The following is a 14,148-nucleotide window of genomic DNA, read 5'->3' on the forward strand; positions in this document are numbered from 1 at the left end:
GCCATATTATTGTAATAAGTTCTCTTTTGAGACATTCGATGTAAGAAGTGTGTGATTGAAACTTTGTTATAAATCCTCAAGTACTGTGCGTGTCAGCATTACCAATTTAGGGATGACACTAATGCACAGAGACTAGACTATTTGAGGTTTGGTCGCTACATCCACCCTCGTGGGCCCCACGGGACTCCCCTCCAATAACTTTTTGTTCCAGTATTTTTATATTTTCCAGCAAAAATCTCTGTTGATTTTCAGCGCATTCCGAGAACTTTTATTTCTACACAAAAACAACACCACGGTAGTTCTGTTGAAAACAACGTCAGTCCAGATTAGTTCTAACCAAATCATACCAAAATCATGTAAAAAATTTATAAACATGGCATGAATACATAAAAAATTATAGATACGTTGGAGACTATTATTGTGCCCTCCTCGGCCCATCTTCGGTGCCAATCTTCTGGCATATAAGTCATTTTGACCTAGAAAAATAAAGGTGAGGACATCCGGGACGAAGGTCCGCCGTCTCGAGGCGGAACTTGGGCAGGAGCACTTTTGCTCTCTGGCGGAGCGATTCTGCCGGGGGAACTTCCCTCCCAGAGGGGGAAATCATCGTCATCATCATCGCCAACAACTCTCCCATCTTGGGGAGGGCCATCCTCATCAACATCTTCACAGCACCAACTCCTCTCAAACCCTAGTTCATCTCATGCGTTCAATCTTTGTATCAAAACTATAGATTGGTGCCCGTTGGTGACTAGTAGTGTTGATTACATCTTGTAGTTGATTACTATATGGTTTATTTGCTGGAAGATTATATGTTCAGGTCCATTATGCTATTCAATACCCCTCTGATCTTGAGCATGTTTATCATTTATGAGTAGTTACTTTTGTTCTTGAGGTCACGGGAGAAATCATGTTGCAAGTAATCATGTGAACTTGATATGTGTTCAATTTTTTGATGGTATGTATGTTGCCATTCTCTTAGTGGTGTCATGCGAACATCGACTACATGACACTTCACCATATTTGGGCCTAAGGGAATGCATTGTGGAGTAGTTATTAGATGGTGGATTGCGAGAGTGACAGAAGCTTAAACCCAGTTTATGCGCTATTCTATAAGGGACCGACTGGATCCAAAAGTTTCATGCTATGGTTCTCGTAGTTGCAGATGCTTGTGAGAGGGTTAATCATAAGTAGGAGGTAAGTAAGAACAACACCTAAGCACTGGTCCACCCACATATCAAATTATCAAAGTACCGACCACGAAGTAAGCCAACATGATGAAAGTGACTAGATGAAATTCCCGTGTACCCTCAAGAACACTTTGCTAATTATAAGAGACAGTTTTGGCCTGTCCTTTGTCTCAAAAGGATTGGGCTACCTTGTTGCACTTTTGTTACTACTATTGTTACTTGCTCGTTACAAATTATCTTGCGACCAAACTACTCCACTACTTACAATTTCAGCACTTGCAGACATTACCTTGTTGAAAACCACTTGTCATTTCCTTCTGCTCCTCATTGGGTTCGACTTACAATTTCAGCACTTGCAGACATTACCTTGTTGAAAACCACTTGTCATTTCCTTCTGCTCCTCATTGGGTTCGACACTCTTACTTACCGAAAAGAGCTACAATTGACCCCATACACTTGTGGGTCATCACACACCCACTTAATTTCTTTTTGAGTTTTCATATACTTATAGCTTTAGTGCATCCGTTGCATGGCAATCCCTACTCACTCTCATTGATATCTATTGATGGGCATCTCCATAGCCCGTTAATACGCCTAGTTGATGTGAGACTATCTTTTTCTTTTTGTATTCTCCAAACCACCATATTCTATTCCACCTAGAGTGCTATATCCATGGCTCACGCTCATGTATTGCATGAAAGAATACTAAAGTGTGAAACAATTGCTTGGCTAAAACCGGGGTTGTGCATGATTTAATACTTTGTGTGATGAAGATGGAGCATAGCTAGACTATATGGTTTTGTAGGGATAACTTTCTTTGGCCATGTTATTTTGACAAAACACAATTGTTTTATTAGTATGCTTGAACTATTATTGTTTTTATGTTAATATTAAACTTTTGTTTTGAATCTTATGGATCTGAATATTCATGCCACAATAAAGAAATTTAAATGGTTAAATATGTTACGTAGCATTCCACGTCAAAAATTCAGTTTTTTATCATTTACCTACTCGAGGACGAGCAGGAATTAAGCTTGGGGATGCTTGATACGTCCCCAACGTATCTATAATTATATTATGTGTTTTGGATGTTTTATATCTACTAATATGCTATTTTATATTCCATATGGAACTAACTTATTGACCCAAAGTCAAGTGCCACTTTCTGTTTTCCCCTTGTTTTTGAGTTTTACAGAAAAGGAATATCAAACGGAGTCCAAACGGTATAAAACTTTCGTGATGATTTTTCTTGGACCAGAAGACACACGTAGGACTTGCAGATGAATTCAGAAGAATCCCGAGGTGGCCACAAGCCATAGGGGCGCGCCCTAAGGAGGCACCCTGAGGGCTTGAGGGCCCCTCGGAGCTCCTCTAACCCTAATTCTTGGCCTATAAATTTCCAAATATTCCCATATGACTAGGAGCGTCCACCAAAATACTTTTCCGCTGCCGTATTCTTCTGTACCCATGAGATCCCATCTAGGGACCTCTTCCGGCACCCTGTCGAAGGGGGATTCGATCACGGAGCGCTTCTACATCAATTCTATTGCCCTTCCCATGAACTGTGAGTTGTTTACCACATACCTACGGGTCCATAGCTAGTAGCTAGATGCTTGTTCTCTCTCTTTGATCCTCAATAACATGTTCTCCTCGATGTTCTTAGAGATCTATCCGATGGAATTTTCTTTTGCGGTGTGTTTGTCGAAATCCGATGAGTTGTGGACTCATGATCAGTTTATCTATGTATATTATTTGAATCTTCTCTAAATTCTTATATGCATGATTTGATATCTTTGTATTTCTCTTCGAATTTTTGGTTTGGTTTGGCCAACTAGATTGGTTTTTCCTGAAGTGGGAGAGGTGCTTAGTTTTGGGTTCAATATTGTGGTGATCTCACCGAGTGACAAAGTAGGAGTAGCGAGACACATATTGTATTGTTGCCATCAATGGTAAAAAGATGGGTCTTCCATCATATTGCTTGATTTCATCCCTCTACATCATGTCATCTTGCTTAAGGCAATACTCCGTTCTTATGAACTTAATACTCTAGATGCATGCTGGATAGTGGTCGATGTGTGGAGTAATTGTAGTAGATGCACGCAGGAATCAATCTACTTGACACGGATGTGATGCCTATATTCATAATCATTGCCTTGGATATTGTCATAACTTTTCGCTTTTCTATCAGTTGCTCGACAGTAATTTGTTCACCCACTGTATTATTTTCCTTCAAGAGAGAAGCCTCTAGTGAAACCTTTGGCCCCCGGGTCTATTTTCCATCATATATTTTTAGACCAATAAACCAAAAAACCTCAAAAATACCTCGCTGCAATTTATTTACTTTTATTTTGTTGTACGTTTTACTAATCTTTATATCTATCTCTATCAGATCTAACCTTTGCAAGTGACCATGAAGGGATTGACAACCCTTTTATCGCGTTGGGTGCAAATGTTTGATTATTTGTGCAGGTGCATAGATAGGAGACTTGCTCGTGTCTCTACTGGATTGATACCTTGGTTCTTAAATGAGGGAAATCCTTATCTCTACTTTTCTGCATCACCCTTTCCTCTTCAAGCGAAAAATCAACGCAAGCTCAAGAAGTAGCACGAAGCTTGCCATTGCTCTGCTTCCGGCTGGATCCTTGGCTGTTTTGCGGAATGAGCACTTCCTCGTGTCAACGATCCGCCTGTATATCTCGTACTTCGTGTATGCCTCCTTGGCCATGTACACGACATGTGCTTTCTCTAGTTTATCCATCTTGGCCGAGTGCCATGCACGGTTGTCCTTGTTGCAGGAATCCTTCAGGTCTATAGTAGGCATCAATGAAGGCCTCGGTGAGGTGAACTAGTGAGTCCTTATTATGCTTCTTGTTGTCCCAGGTCTTGTATTGGCCCTAGATGTCAACAAGATTCTGGCAGGTGATGCCCGAATTCTTCAGCACCTTTATATCGTCGGTGATGTCCACCATAGCAAACATGTAGTGGGCGCTGTTGACAAACCTGGTGAAACGCTCTCAAGGCCTTGTGGCCAGGTTGTAGGTGTTTACGAGGGCGTGATTGCAGACGCACATCTAGGCGACGGGGACCTTGGGACGAGACCCGACATGAACAGGGGTGTACTCGAGGTCGAACCCGACCCCCTTGTACTTCTCCTTAGCAAGCAACAAATCCATTATGTGGATGGAGTGCTCCGCCCAGACCGGGTTGTTGGTGTACACCACCAAGAGCTTCGTGAACCTTCTGTGGGTGTCCACCACGGCATTTATGGTGAACTACTGCTCATCATCAATAGCAGCTTGGAGCGCCATTGGAGCCGTGCGGGACACCCTCTAAGAATTGTCATGGTGGGTGTGCTTCTTGCAATACTGGGGCACGGTCGAAAGGTTGAAGAGACGCAAGGGATAAATGGCTGATGTAATAAATGGGGGTCGGTCGGCCTGTAATTGTCACGTCTTGTCACAACGTTCATAGGGGAGGATTCCAGTGCATGCTTGAGCACCCCGCACGCATTTCGTTTGACCACGTGTGCGCTCAAAGAGGCGCCAAATGTATCATTGGTAAGCCTGTTCCCGTGCAACCCCCCAACTTACCCTACAAGCTTCCCGCCTGGCTAGTTTCGCCACGCATCGGTAGAAGAGGGGAAAATCGTGGGCATTTATTGGAAAAAAGCTTTGTAAAAATGAAGTGTGTGGAATGACGTCGATCATAAGTTTGCCCGTGGGTGATGAGGTCAAACTTACACAGAAGGGTGATGACCGACACTCGATTGCAATAATTAATTATGCGCTCTACAAGGCACATGGTTGAAGAAACTAACTGTGTGCAATAATGTCGAAAATCAAAGTTGAGTTAGATATATAGATTGTGTGCTATGAGATTAACAAGAGAAACACATTGGAGAATGGCTAATAAAATCCAAGTCCATTTCATATTAAGGTCAAAATAGTACTACCAATATACGAGTCTCATACAATGCCATTTCAACGACTGTACCACAAAAGCCCCAAACATTAGAAGGTTCAAACTCCAGAGTTATATGGCTCAAATTCGAAGATTAGAAGGTTCAAACTGATATTAGAAATGAAATTCAGCTCATTCAGCCGCAAACGCCCGTGCTGATCAGCTGAACATGGATATAAGCGAGATTCAAACTAATATTACCACTAGTAAGGATGGTTTCAAAACCTCATCATTTCTGCAAAGGGATCAACCACTGACAAGTCATGTATGGGTTTGACACGATGACTTCCAATTACTCTATCATCTGAAGTTCCAAAATGAAATTAAGCTTTTTCAGAGCATTTTCCATTCCACCGCAGCCACTGGCGCTGATCAACAAACCATTCATTTTTGCAAAATAAATCTAGGGCAAACCTCATTACCTTCAGGACCCTTGCTCTAACAACAAAGAACCTAGCAAATATAATCTCCGGTAAGGTCCCTCGGTAGGAGTTCAAAGTAGTTTCTGAGAAATTCAGATCTAGGCATTCGATGTGATTTTCATATTGTATCACATTATCCACCACCGGGCCTAATGTTATCTCCAAAAGAGCAAAACGTGCAAAACATGTAGTGCCTACATGCAGTTTTGAACACTACTACAGGCTTATTTGGTTTGCAGGATTTGTAAAATGCAGTAACGTGTTAGCTTCAATCTGACATGATTAACATGGGCATTTGATTACAATCTAGAAAAATGTAGCCTTCTTCACAAGAGGTTGGATTGGATGAAAAATTCCCTAAGAAAACTAGTACGGATTAATCCAAAGGAGAAATGCTTATGGATTGTAACCATATGAATCAAGCAACCAATATGGGGGGAAACATGTATGTACTGAAATCCTCCAAAATTCCTTCAGAAATCGCAGTACATTGTCATTGTAGAGTTGGGAAAGGTGCCAAAAATTGAACTCCATTATGGTTAACAGGAAAGGAACATCACCTTGATATATAGCTTCTCTAGGCAGGGAAAGCATCTCAGGAAACTAACAACTTGGTCCAGGTTGGGGCCGATAGATTCTAGTGCCAAGACCTCCACTATGCACAGATTCGAGGTCAAGCTTGTCGGAATCATTTTCTGGTTGATAGAAGAACATACATATTCAAAATTAGAAATAATGAAAATTTCAAGAAGGAGAGGTAGAAGGCGACTGTTGTACCTGAATGGGTGTGGATCTGATACGTCTCCAACGTATCTATAATTTTGATTGTTCCATGCTATTATATTTTCTATTTTGGATGTTATATATGCATTAATATGCCCATTTGTATTATTTTTGGGACTAACTTATTAACCCAGAGCCTAGTGCCAGCTTCTGTTTTTCCTTGTTTTTGAGTTCTACAGAAAAGGAATATCAAATGGAGTCCAAACGGAATAAAACTTCCACGATGATTTTTCTTGGACCAGAAGACACACGTAGGACTTGGAGATGAAGTCACATGAGTCCCGAGGTGGCCACAAGCCACAGGGGCGCACCCGAGGGGGGGCTCTCTGAGGGCTTGTGGGCCCATCAGAGCTCCTCTAACCCTAATTCTAGGCCTATAAATTAAGAAATATTCCCAAATGACCAAAAGAGTCCACCAAAAATGTTTCCGCCGTCATAACATTCTACACCAGTGAGATCCCATCTAGGGACCTTTTCCGGCACCATACCGGAGGGGGGTTTGATCATGGAGGGCTTATACATCATCTCTATTACCCTTCGATGAAGTGTGAGTAGCTTACCACAGACCTACGGGTCCATAGCTAGTAGCTAGATAGCTTCTTCTCTCTCTTTGATCCTCAATACCATGTTCTCCTCGATGTTCTTAGAGACCTATCCGGTGTAATTTTCTTTTGCAGTGTGTTTGTCAAGATCCGATGAATTGTGGATTTACGATCAGTTTATCTATGAATATTATTTGAATCTTCTCTCAATTCTTATATGCATGATTTGATATCTTTGTATTTCTCTTCGAATTATTGGTTTGGTTTGGCCAACTAGATTGGTTTTCCTTGCAATGGGAGAGGTGCTTAGTTTTGGATTCAATCTTGCAGTGATCTCACCCAGTGACAAAGTAGGGGTAGCGAGACACATATTGTATTGTTGCCATCAAGGTAAAAAGATAGGGGTTTCATCATATTGCTTGAGTTTATTCCTCTACGTCATGTCATCTTTCTTAAGGCGTTACTCCGTTCTTATGAACTTAATACTCTAGATGCATGCTGGATAGCGGTCGATGTTGGAGTAATAGTAGTAGATGCAGGCCAGAGTCGGTCTACTTGACACAGACGTGATGCCTATATTCATAATCATTGACTTAGATATCGTCATAACTTAGCACTTTTCTATCAATTGCTCGATAGTAATGTGTTCACCCACCATATTATTTTCCTTCAAGAGAGAAGCCTCTAGTGAAATCTATGGCCCCCGGGTCTATTTTCCATCATATATTTTCAGATCTAGAAACCAAAAAACCTAAAAATACCTTGCTGCAATTTATTTACTTTTATTTTGTTTTATGTTTTAGTAATCTTTTATACCTATCTCCATCAGATCTCACCTTTGCAAGTGACCGTAAAGGGATTGACAACCCCTTTAGTGCGTTGGGTGCAAGTGCTTGATTGTTTGTGCAGGTTCGTAGATTGGAGACTTGCTTGTATCTCCTACTAGATTGACATCTTGGTTCTTAACTGCGGAAATACTTATCTCTATTTGCTGCATCACCCATTCCTTTTCAAGGGAAAAACCAATGCAAGCTCAAGAAGTAGCAGGATGCAATATCAAGTTTGGAGTATATGTCTGGCGAGTAGCCCAACACTGTCAATTTTACCGCAGAAATGACATTCGTTCTAGTTGGACCTTCTTGATCAACTACAACTAATCTCTCAAATGATGGTGTGTCCTCACTGACCATACTGTGGTACACCTTTTGTCATCTCTTGTTGCAGCACCAACAACACACATAAATAGTCCAGGGAGTCATGGAGGTGATGTGGAAGCTACTGAACCCATTGATTGCCTAAAGATGAAGGTACTCGAGTGTAGTACAGTCGTAGAGCAGATGCTCCATGTCATCCTTTGGGATGCAAACGGCGACGAGCTCGAGGTGCTTCAGACTGGTAGAAAAAGTGTGGGCACATCATTAAGGGGGGATGGCAGATCATGAACTTGGCGAGGCGCAGCATGGGTGCGAAGTGGAGCGCGGACGTTGGCAGTGAGCACATATGCCCATCATTAGAAATGAGCTCCTTGAGCTGATCTAGGGCGGGGAATCAGAAGCACTCGTCAAGCTTGGCTCAGTCCTTCCCGTTGGAATGGAACTTGACCATGCAGACGACTCTGATTGGGCCAGGCTGACTCTCAGGATATTGGACAACGCATCCAAGCTTTTGCGATAGCCATGGCAGAGGTCATGGGCATCAATGAGGTCAAGAGGGGTGGAGTGCCATAGGGGGCGCCAACGCCGGGAAAGGACGGTTGTCAGTGCCCCATATTTGATTGTTAGGAGGGAGATGATGACTATCAACATCTCATCAGGGAGGCTACTGATGAAGTCTAGGCCTGCTGGAGTCACTTGTGGTTCTTGCTTGACCCGCCTCTGCTTGTTGGCAGCCTCGTTCTCCACCTCTAGAGTCTCCTTGTCAGTGGCGCTTTCTGGTAGAAGTGGGAGTATAGGGAATATTTAGTTAAAACATGGCAAAAGAGAAGTGTATTAGTAACTAGAAGTTAGTAGGTATGAATAGAGTAAGAAAATGGAATAACAATTGGTTGCTTAAATACTACACAATTCCTTCGATATTGCTAGGTAAGTCAACATGCAGATACTTGAAAAGAACACTTACTTCTAACAAAGTTTGGACGGATGATATCATCGGGGATGTTAACATATATCTCATGACCAGTCTCTTTTATGTGCAGTGCAATTTTAGTGCCAGATTTCAGTGCATAAAACTTAATTTTTGTCCAAAGGCTCGTGCCAAAATAGGAGTGACCATGTTCATCAAGTCTTACAGAAGCAACGATTGTAAATCCATGGTTTTTGTTCGGTATGACATCCCTGCAGACTTGACTTATGTAAAGGGCAAGATTATGTACTAAAGATGATGTTGCATAGCAAGGGACGTGCTGTAGAAAATTGTAGGATTGTTAAAGAATATGGTAACATGCAAATATAGGCAAAATTGAAATAATAGTATAACAGTTGGAATCAAAGGACAAAAGTCTATAATTAAACATATAGTGTAACCATGATGTCATGGAAATAGAGTAATCGAAAGAACAATATATCATTAATTTGCCTAGTATAGAAGGAAGAGGAAAAAATCCCCTTTGATCTATATGTTGGATGTGGCACCTTTTATCCAAATGTAGCAATATATAGTGTATGTTCAGGAAAGTAGGCCATGCCAACCGATGTAGGGTGAGATTGAACATACCGTGCACATCCTGAAGTCATGTTACGGTGAGATGGAACTCCACGGATGCCTGGCCGAGGCCGCAAAGTCCTGATGTGTCCGTGCACTATGCACTCTATGAATGAAAGAAAACCCTCAAATCAGCTCGAATAAAAATAAATTCATGGCTATTTCGGTCGGGTGATTAAAGTAGGCAGATGAACTGGGATAAGAAATGAGAGAACATCTCAGTAAATTAGTTACCTTGTTGTCCATGAGAAAAAACCCTCAATACCGCAGATTCCCTAATCGGGCGAAGCTGTGTCAACCGCGACCAACGTCGAGAAAGTCGATGGCGATAAGCGGCAACAAGCGGAATTGGCGAAATGCAGTGGAGTTTGCTGGCAGCCTGGCGACGGTGACAGGCGTCGAGCTAAGTGGTTGCCGCGGCGATAGCCAACGCAATGCAGAGTCACGGAGGAGCTTGTTGTCGGTGTCAAAACCGACAGATCTCGTGTAGGGGGTCCCGAACTATACGTCTAAGGATCAAAGGTAACAGGAGGCAGGGGACATGATGTTTTCCCAGGTTCTGGCCCTCTTAATGGATGTAATACCCTACTTCCTGCTTGGTTGACTTTGATGAGTATAGGGGTTACATGAGTTGATCTACCTCGAGATCGTAATGGCTAAACCCTAGATATCTAGCTTGTATGATTGTGATTCTCCCTATGGACTAAACCCTTTGGTTTATATAAGCACCGGAGGGGACTAGGGTTGTACAAGGTCAGTTTACAAAGGAAGGAAACTATACATCCAGACGCCAAGATTGCCATCCACGCAAAGGAGACTCCCATCCAGACATGGGAGAAGGCCTTCTATCTGGTATATTCATGGCCCATCAGTCCGACCCATGTCACATAGGCCGGCTCCCCAAGGACCCAATAGTCCAGGACTCCCTCAGTAGCCACTAAAGTGGGCTTCTATGACGATGTATCCGGCACGCAGAGTGTCTTCGGCATTGCAAGGCGAGTTCCTTCTCCGAATACTCCAAAGGAGTCATTCACACATAATAGCTGTATCAGCTCTGTTTAATAATTACAACTTTGAGCTGTGAGGGCAAAAATACTCTAAACAAAGTAAGTCACGTACATAGGCAATTTTTTCGGCGAGGCATTATGTCCTAGCCTTGTTAGTATCCCGAACAGTTTTCCAGCCCCCGCTTCGTGTTTCGAGACACGGTCATTGACACGTCTTGTCAAAGTAGAGATCATCTCTCCTTATCACGGGATTCTCATCAAGAGGGGTTTGGGTAATCCAACCATGCCATTCGCATGTGCCCTTTGGAATAGGAAAGATTTAAGGCTTATGAGGGAATGCTTGATATCCACTGCCTTTTATAAGAAGATAAGGATCTGTCTTTTTACCCCACACCTTCTTCCTCCTCTGCCCATCTGCCATTCGAGCTCTAGCGCCCAAGTTCCAATCTTTTCCATTGCCACCAAACACCCCAGCCATGTCCGGATCTGGAGCGCAAGGCAAGTGGATGGCTTCCTCTGTTACAGAGGAGAAGATCATGGAGCTCCGGGAAGCTAGGTACCTGGCCGCGGATATAATCCACCAGCTCCCTACCAGAAAGCAGATCATTCCCACTCCGAATCCTAATAAGAGAGTATTGTTCATCCACCATTTCCTTCGCAGACTAGGGTTTCCCCTTCATCCTTTCATCCGCGGTCTCATGTTTTGCTATGGGTTAGATTTTCATGATCTAGCCCCATATTCCTTCCTCAACATTTTGGCGTTTATCATCGTGTGCGAGGCATTCCTTTGCATCCCTCCCCACTTCGGCCTATGGCTCAAGGTCTTCAATGTGAAGCCAAAGGTGCTTGAAGGCCAACAGGCGGACTGCAGCGGCGCCATGGTGAGCAAACTTCCCAACGACACCTAGACAAAGGGGACCTTTGTGGGGACTGTCAAGGGATGGCAGTAGGGGTGGTTCTATATCACGGAACCCTGCGATGCCACATGGGCCGCCGCTCCTGAGTTCAAGTCTGGGCCCCCGATGCGGCTTCCATCCTGGCTCAATAAGTGCCTAGATTGGGAGTCGCCCATCAAGCTGACAATGCTGGAGAGCCGCGTCAAGGGTATGATAAACAAGAACACTAGTCTTACCAGTGTGATCGAGGTGATGCTTTTTCGCCGGATTCTCCCTTGCCAATGCCGGACTCTACATATGTGGGAATTCGACCCGGTCGGTCCTTGGACCCTGTAGTGGTTCTTCGGCACGACGCACGAATACATATGGAAGCTGCTTTTCAAGGCTCAAAAGTCGTGGCCGGAAACGACCAAAGACCGTAGCGTCGACTCCGATCGTCCGGCCACTCCCATAAGTTTTATGATGACTTTAATTTGAAAATCCAAGGAGTATATTGAACATTCCATTACTCCCACGGGACTGGACAAAGAACGCGGAGCAAATCCAATGTCCAGGTCCGCTGCCCGAAGACCTAGCCATCCCTTTGTTGACGAAGATGCTGGTTCTGGCACCGTATCAGGCGCCGGAGAAGAAGGCCAAGAAGAAGGGCAAGGAGGCCAGTGGTGGCCTCCGTCGTAAGGGCGCTTTGGATGTTGTGTCCGAAGATACCGAGACCTCCTCCTCTCATGACGAATATGTAGAGGAGGAAGAGAGCAACACGCCCCTTAACGGGGGAAAGAAGAAAAGGGCGGCCTCCGCGGATCTAGAGGCGGAGGCGTCCAAGAAGGGGAAACCCTCCCTTCCAGATGATTCCAAAGCGGAAGCCGATGCCATCCCCGAGTGGCACCCCAGGCCGAAACCCTTGGCTGGATCATAAGTATCCGAAGACACCATACACATATCTGAATTTATGCCTTGTGATTTTAACATATTGAATTGTGTGTTGCAGTCCGGCTCGCGATCTCCCCCAACGATCGTTGTCATCTGGGAACTCGCTCGGGCCGAATGCGATGCAGAGCGATTGACTCTGCAGGTCTCTCCATGCACCGCTACGGACAACACCGAAGTGTTGTCTAGGGAGGTGCAGAAGGCCGTGGAGGTGGCAACAGAGGGTAATACCTCTGTTGCCGAAAAGGGGGGAAATTGATCCCCATGGAGACCGGCGACGGGGGCCAAGCTCAATTCGGCCCCCAACCGAATATTATTCCGGAGGCCCATACGTCTCCGAAATCGAGCGAGCAGCCTCCTTAGAAAGAAGGCGGTGCACCATCTGCACTGGCGTCCTCTATCGATTCGGAGGCGCTGGACACTCTGGTGGAAGCGCTTCAGAGTGCTTCCATTGTGGAGGAACACCGTACCCTGATGGGTGTGGTGGTTGAAAAGGTTTGATCCACTAAAAATGGATTGAACCAAGCCTATACCACCCTTTTAACAGGCTTTGAGGTATGTGACATAATATATTTTTGGCTGTTTGCAAAAGGAATGCCTGTGTATAGATAGTAGCCCCTGAGACTCTGTTTGGCGTTCGCGAAGAAAGGACGAAGAGAGGATCGAATAATGCTTCGCAAGAGCTAACATATATGTCTCTTTTGATGAATAGGCTTCGATGCTAGCGGCAACCTCGCATGCCGCCGAACTGTCCGAACTAAAGCGGAAGTTGGAACAAAGGCAAGGTATGTGATACAGAAGCGTATCTGAAATGATATGAGTTCCGATTTGTTATCTAAATGAGCTTTATGATTACACTCATAGTTGACGCGTCTGAGGTCGAGGACCTCAAGAGTGCGCTGGCTGAGGCCAAGAAGGAGGCAGACGAGTAGCGAGTCGTCTGCCAAAAACATAAAGCGAGGTTGGATGAAGTCCAACAAGAGCTCACAGATGCTATAAGCAAATGTGAGTCGTTGGAGAGCAAGGTGTCGGATCGAGACTATGAACTTGCTACAACACTCCAAAGTGTGAAGGATGCCCGGGTTGAAGCCGAAGGCGCCTGTCGGGAGATCCGAGAGGCCAAGCAGATCGCGGCGGGTAAGGTCTTTAATATGCAGAGCAAATTTGTAAGGAGAAAATACACCTTACAGACACGCATTTAGAGTTCTCCAGGCGCGTTTGCGGATCTACCCCAAAGCATTGATGATGCTGCGGATTTCTTCCGAGCCGAAGAGGGGAGCTCAACAGAGAAGCTGTTCTGGTCGCAGTACCTTGCGCCAGAGCATCCTGTGCCCCTAAGTGATCAGCTGAAATAGCTGACTTAGCTGCATAGGGTGGCTGAACTTGCCATGAAGGATATTATAGTCTGTCTTTGGCCAGCCGAACCTATACCCATTAGCTATTTTGGGCTTGTGAAGCGGCTAGTCGATGTCTGCCCCCGGCTTGATGCTATAAAGCGGACAGTCTGTATCAAAGGTGCCCGGATAGCCTTGGCCCATGTCAAGGTGTAGTGAGCAAAGATGAATGCCACCAATCTTGCAACCGAGGGACCGCCCGCAGGGAAGGAGCACCGTATGCCGGAGCGGTATTTCAATGATATCCTTGAAGGATCCTGCATTGTAGAGGGCCAGCGTTCGAAGGACATCATTTTTGAATGAATGTATCGCATCCATTGCGGCCGT

This window comes from Triticum aestivum, chromosome 2B (assembly GCF_018294505.1).
Source record: "Triticum aestivum cultivar Chinese Spring chromosome 2B, IWGSC CS RefSeq v2.1, whole genome shotgun sequence".
NCBI classification, from domain to species: domain Eukaryota; kingdom Viridiplantae; phylum Streptophyta; class Magnoliopsida; order Poales; family Poaceae; genus Triticum; species Triticum aestivum.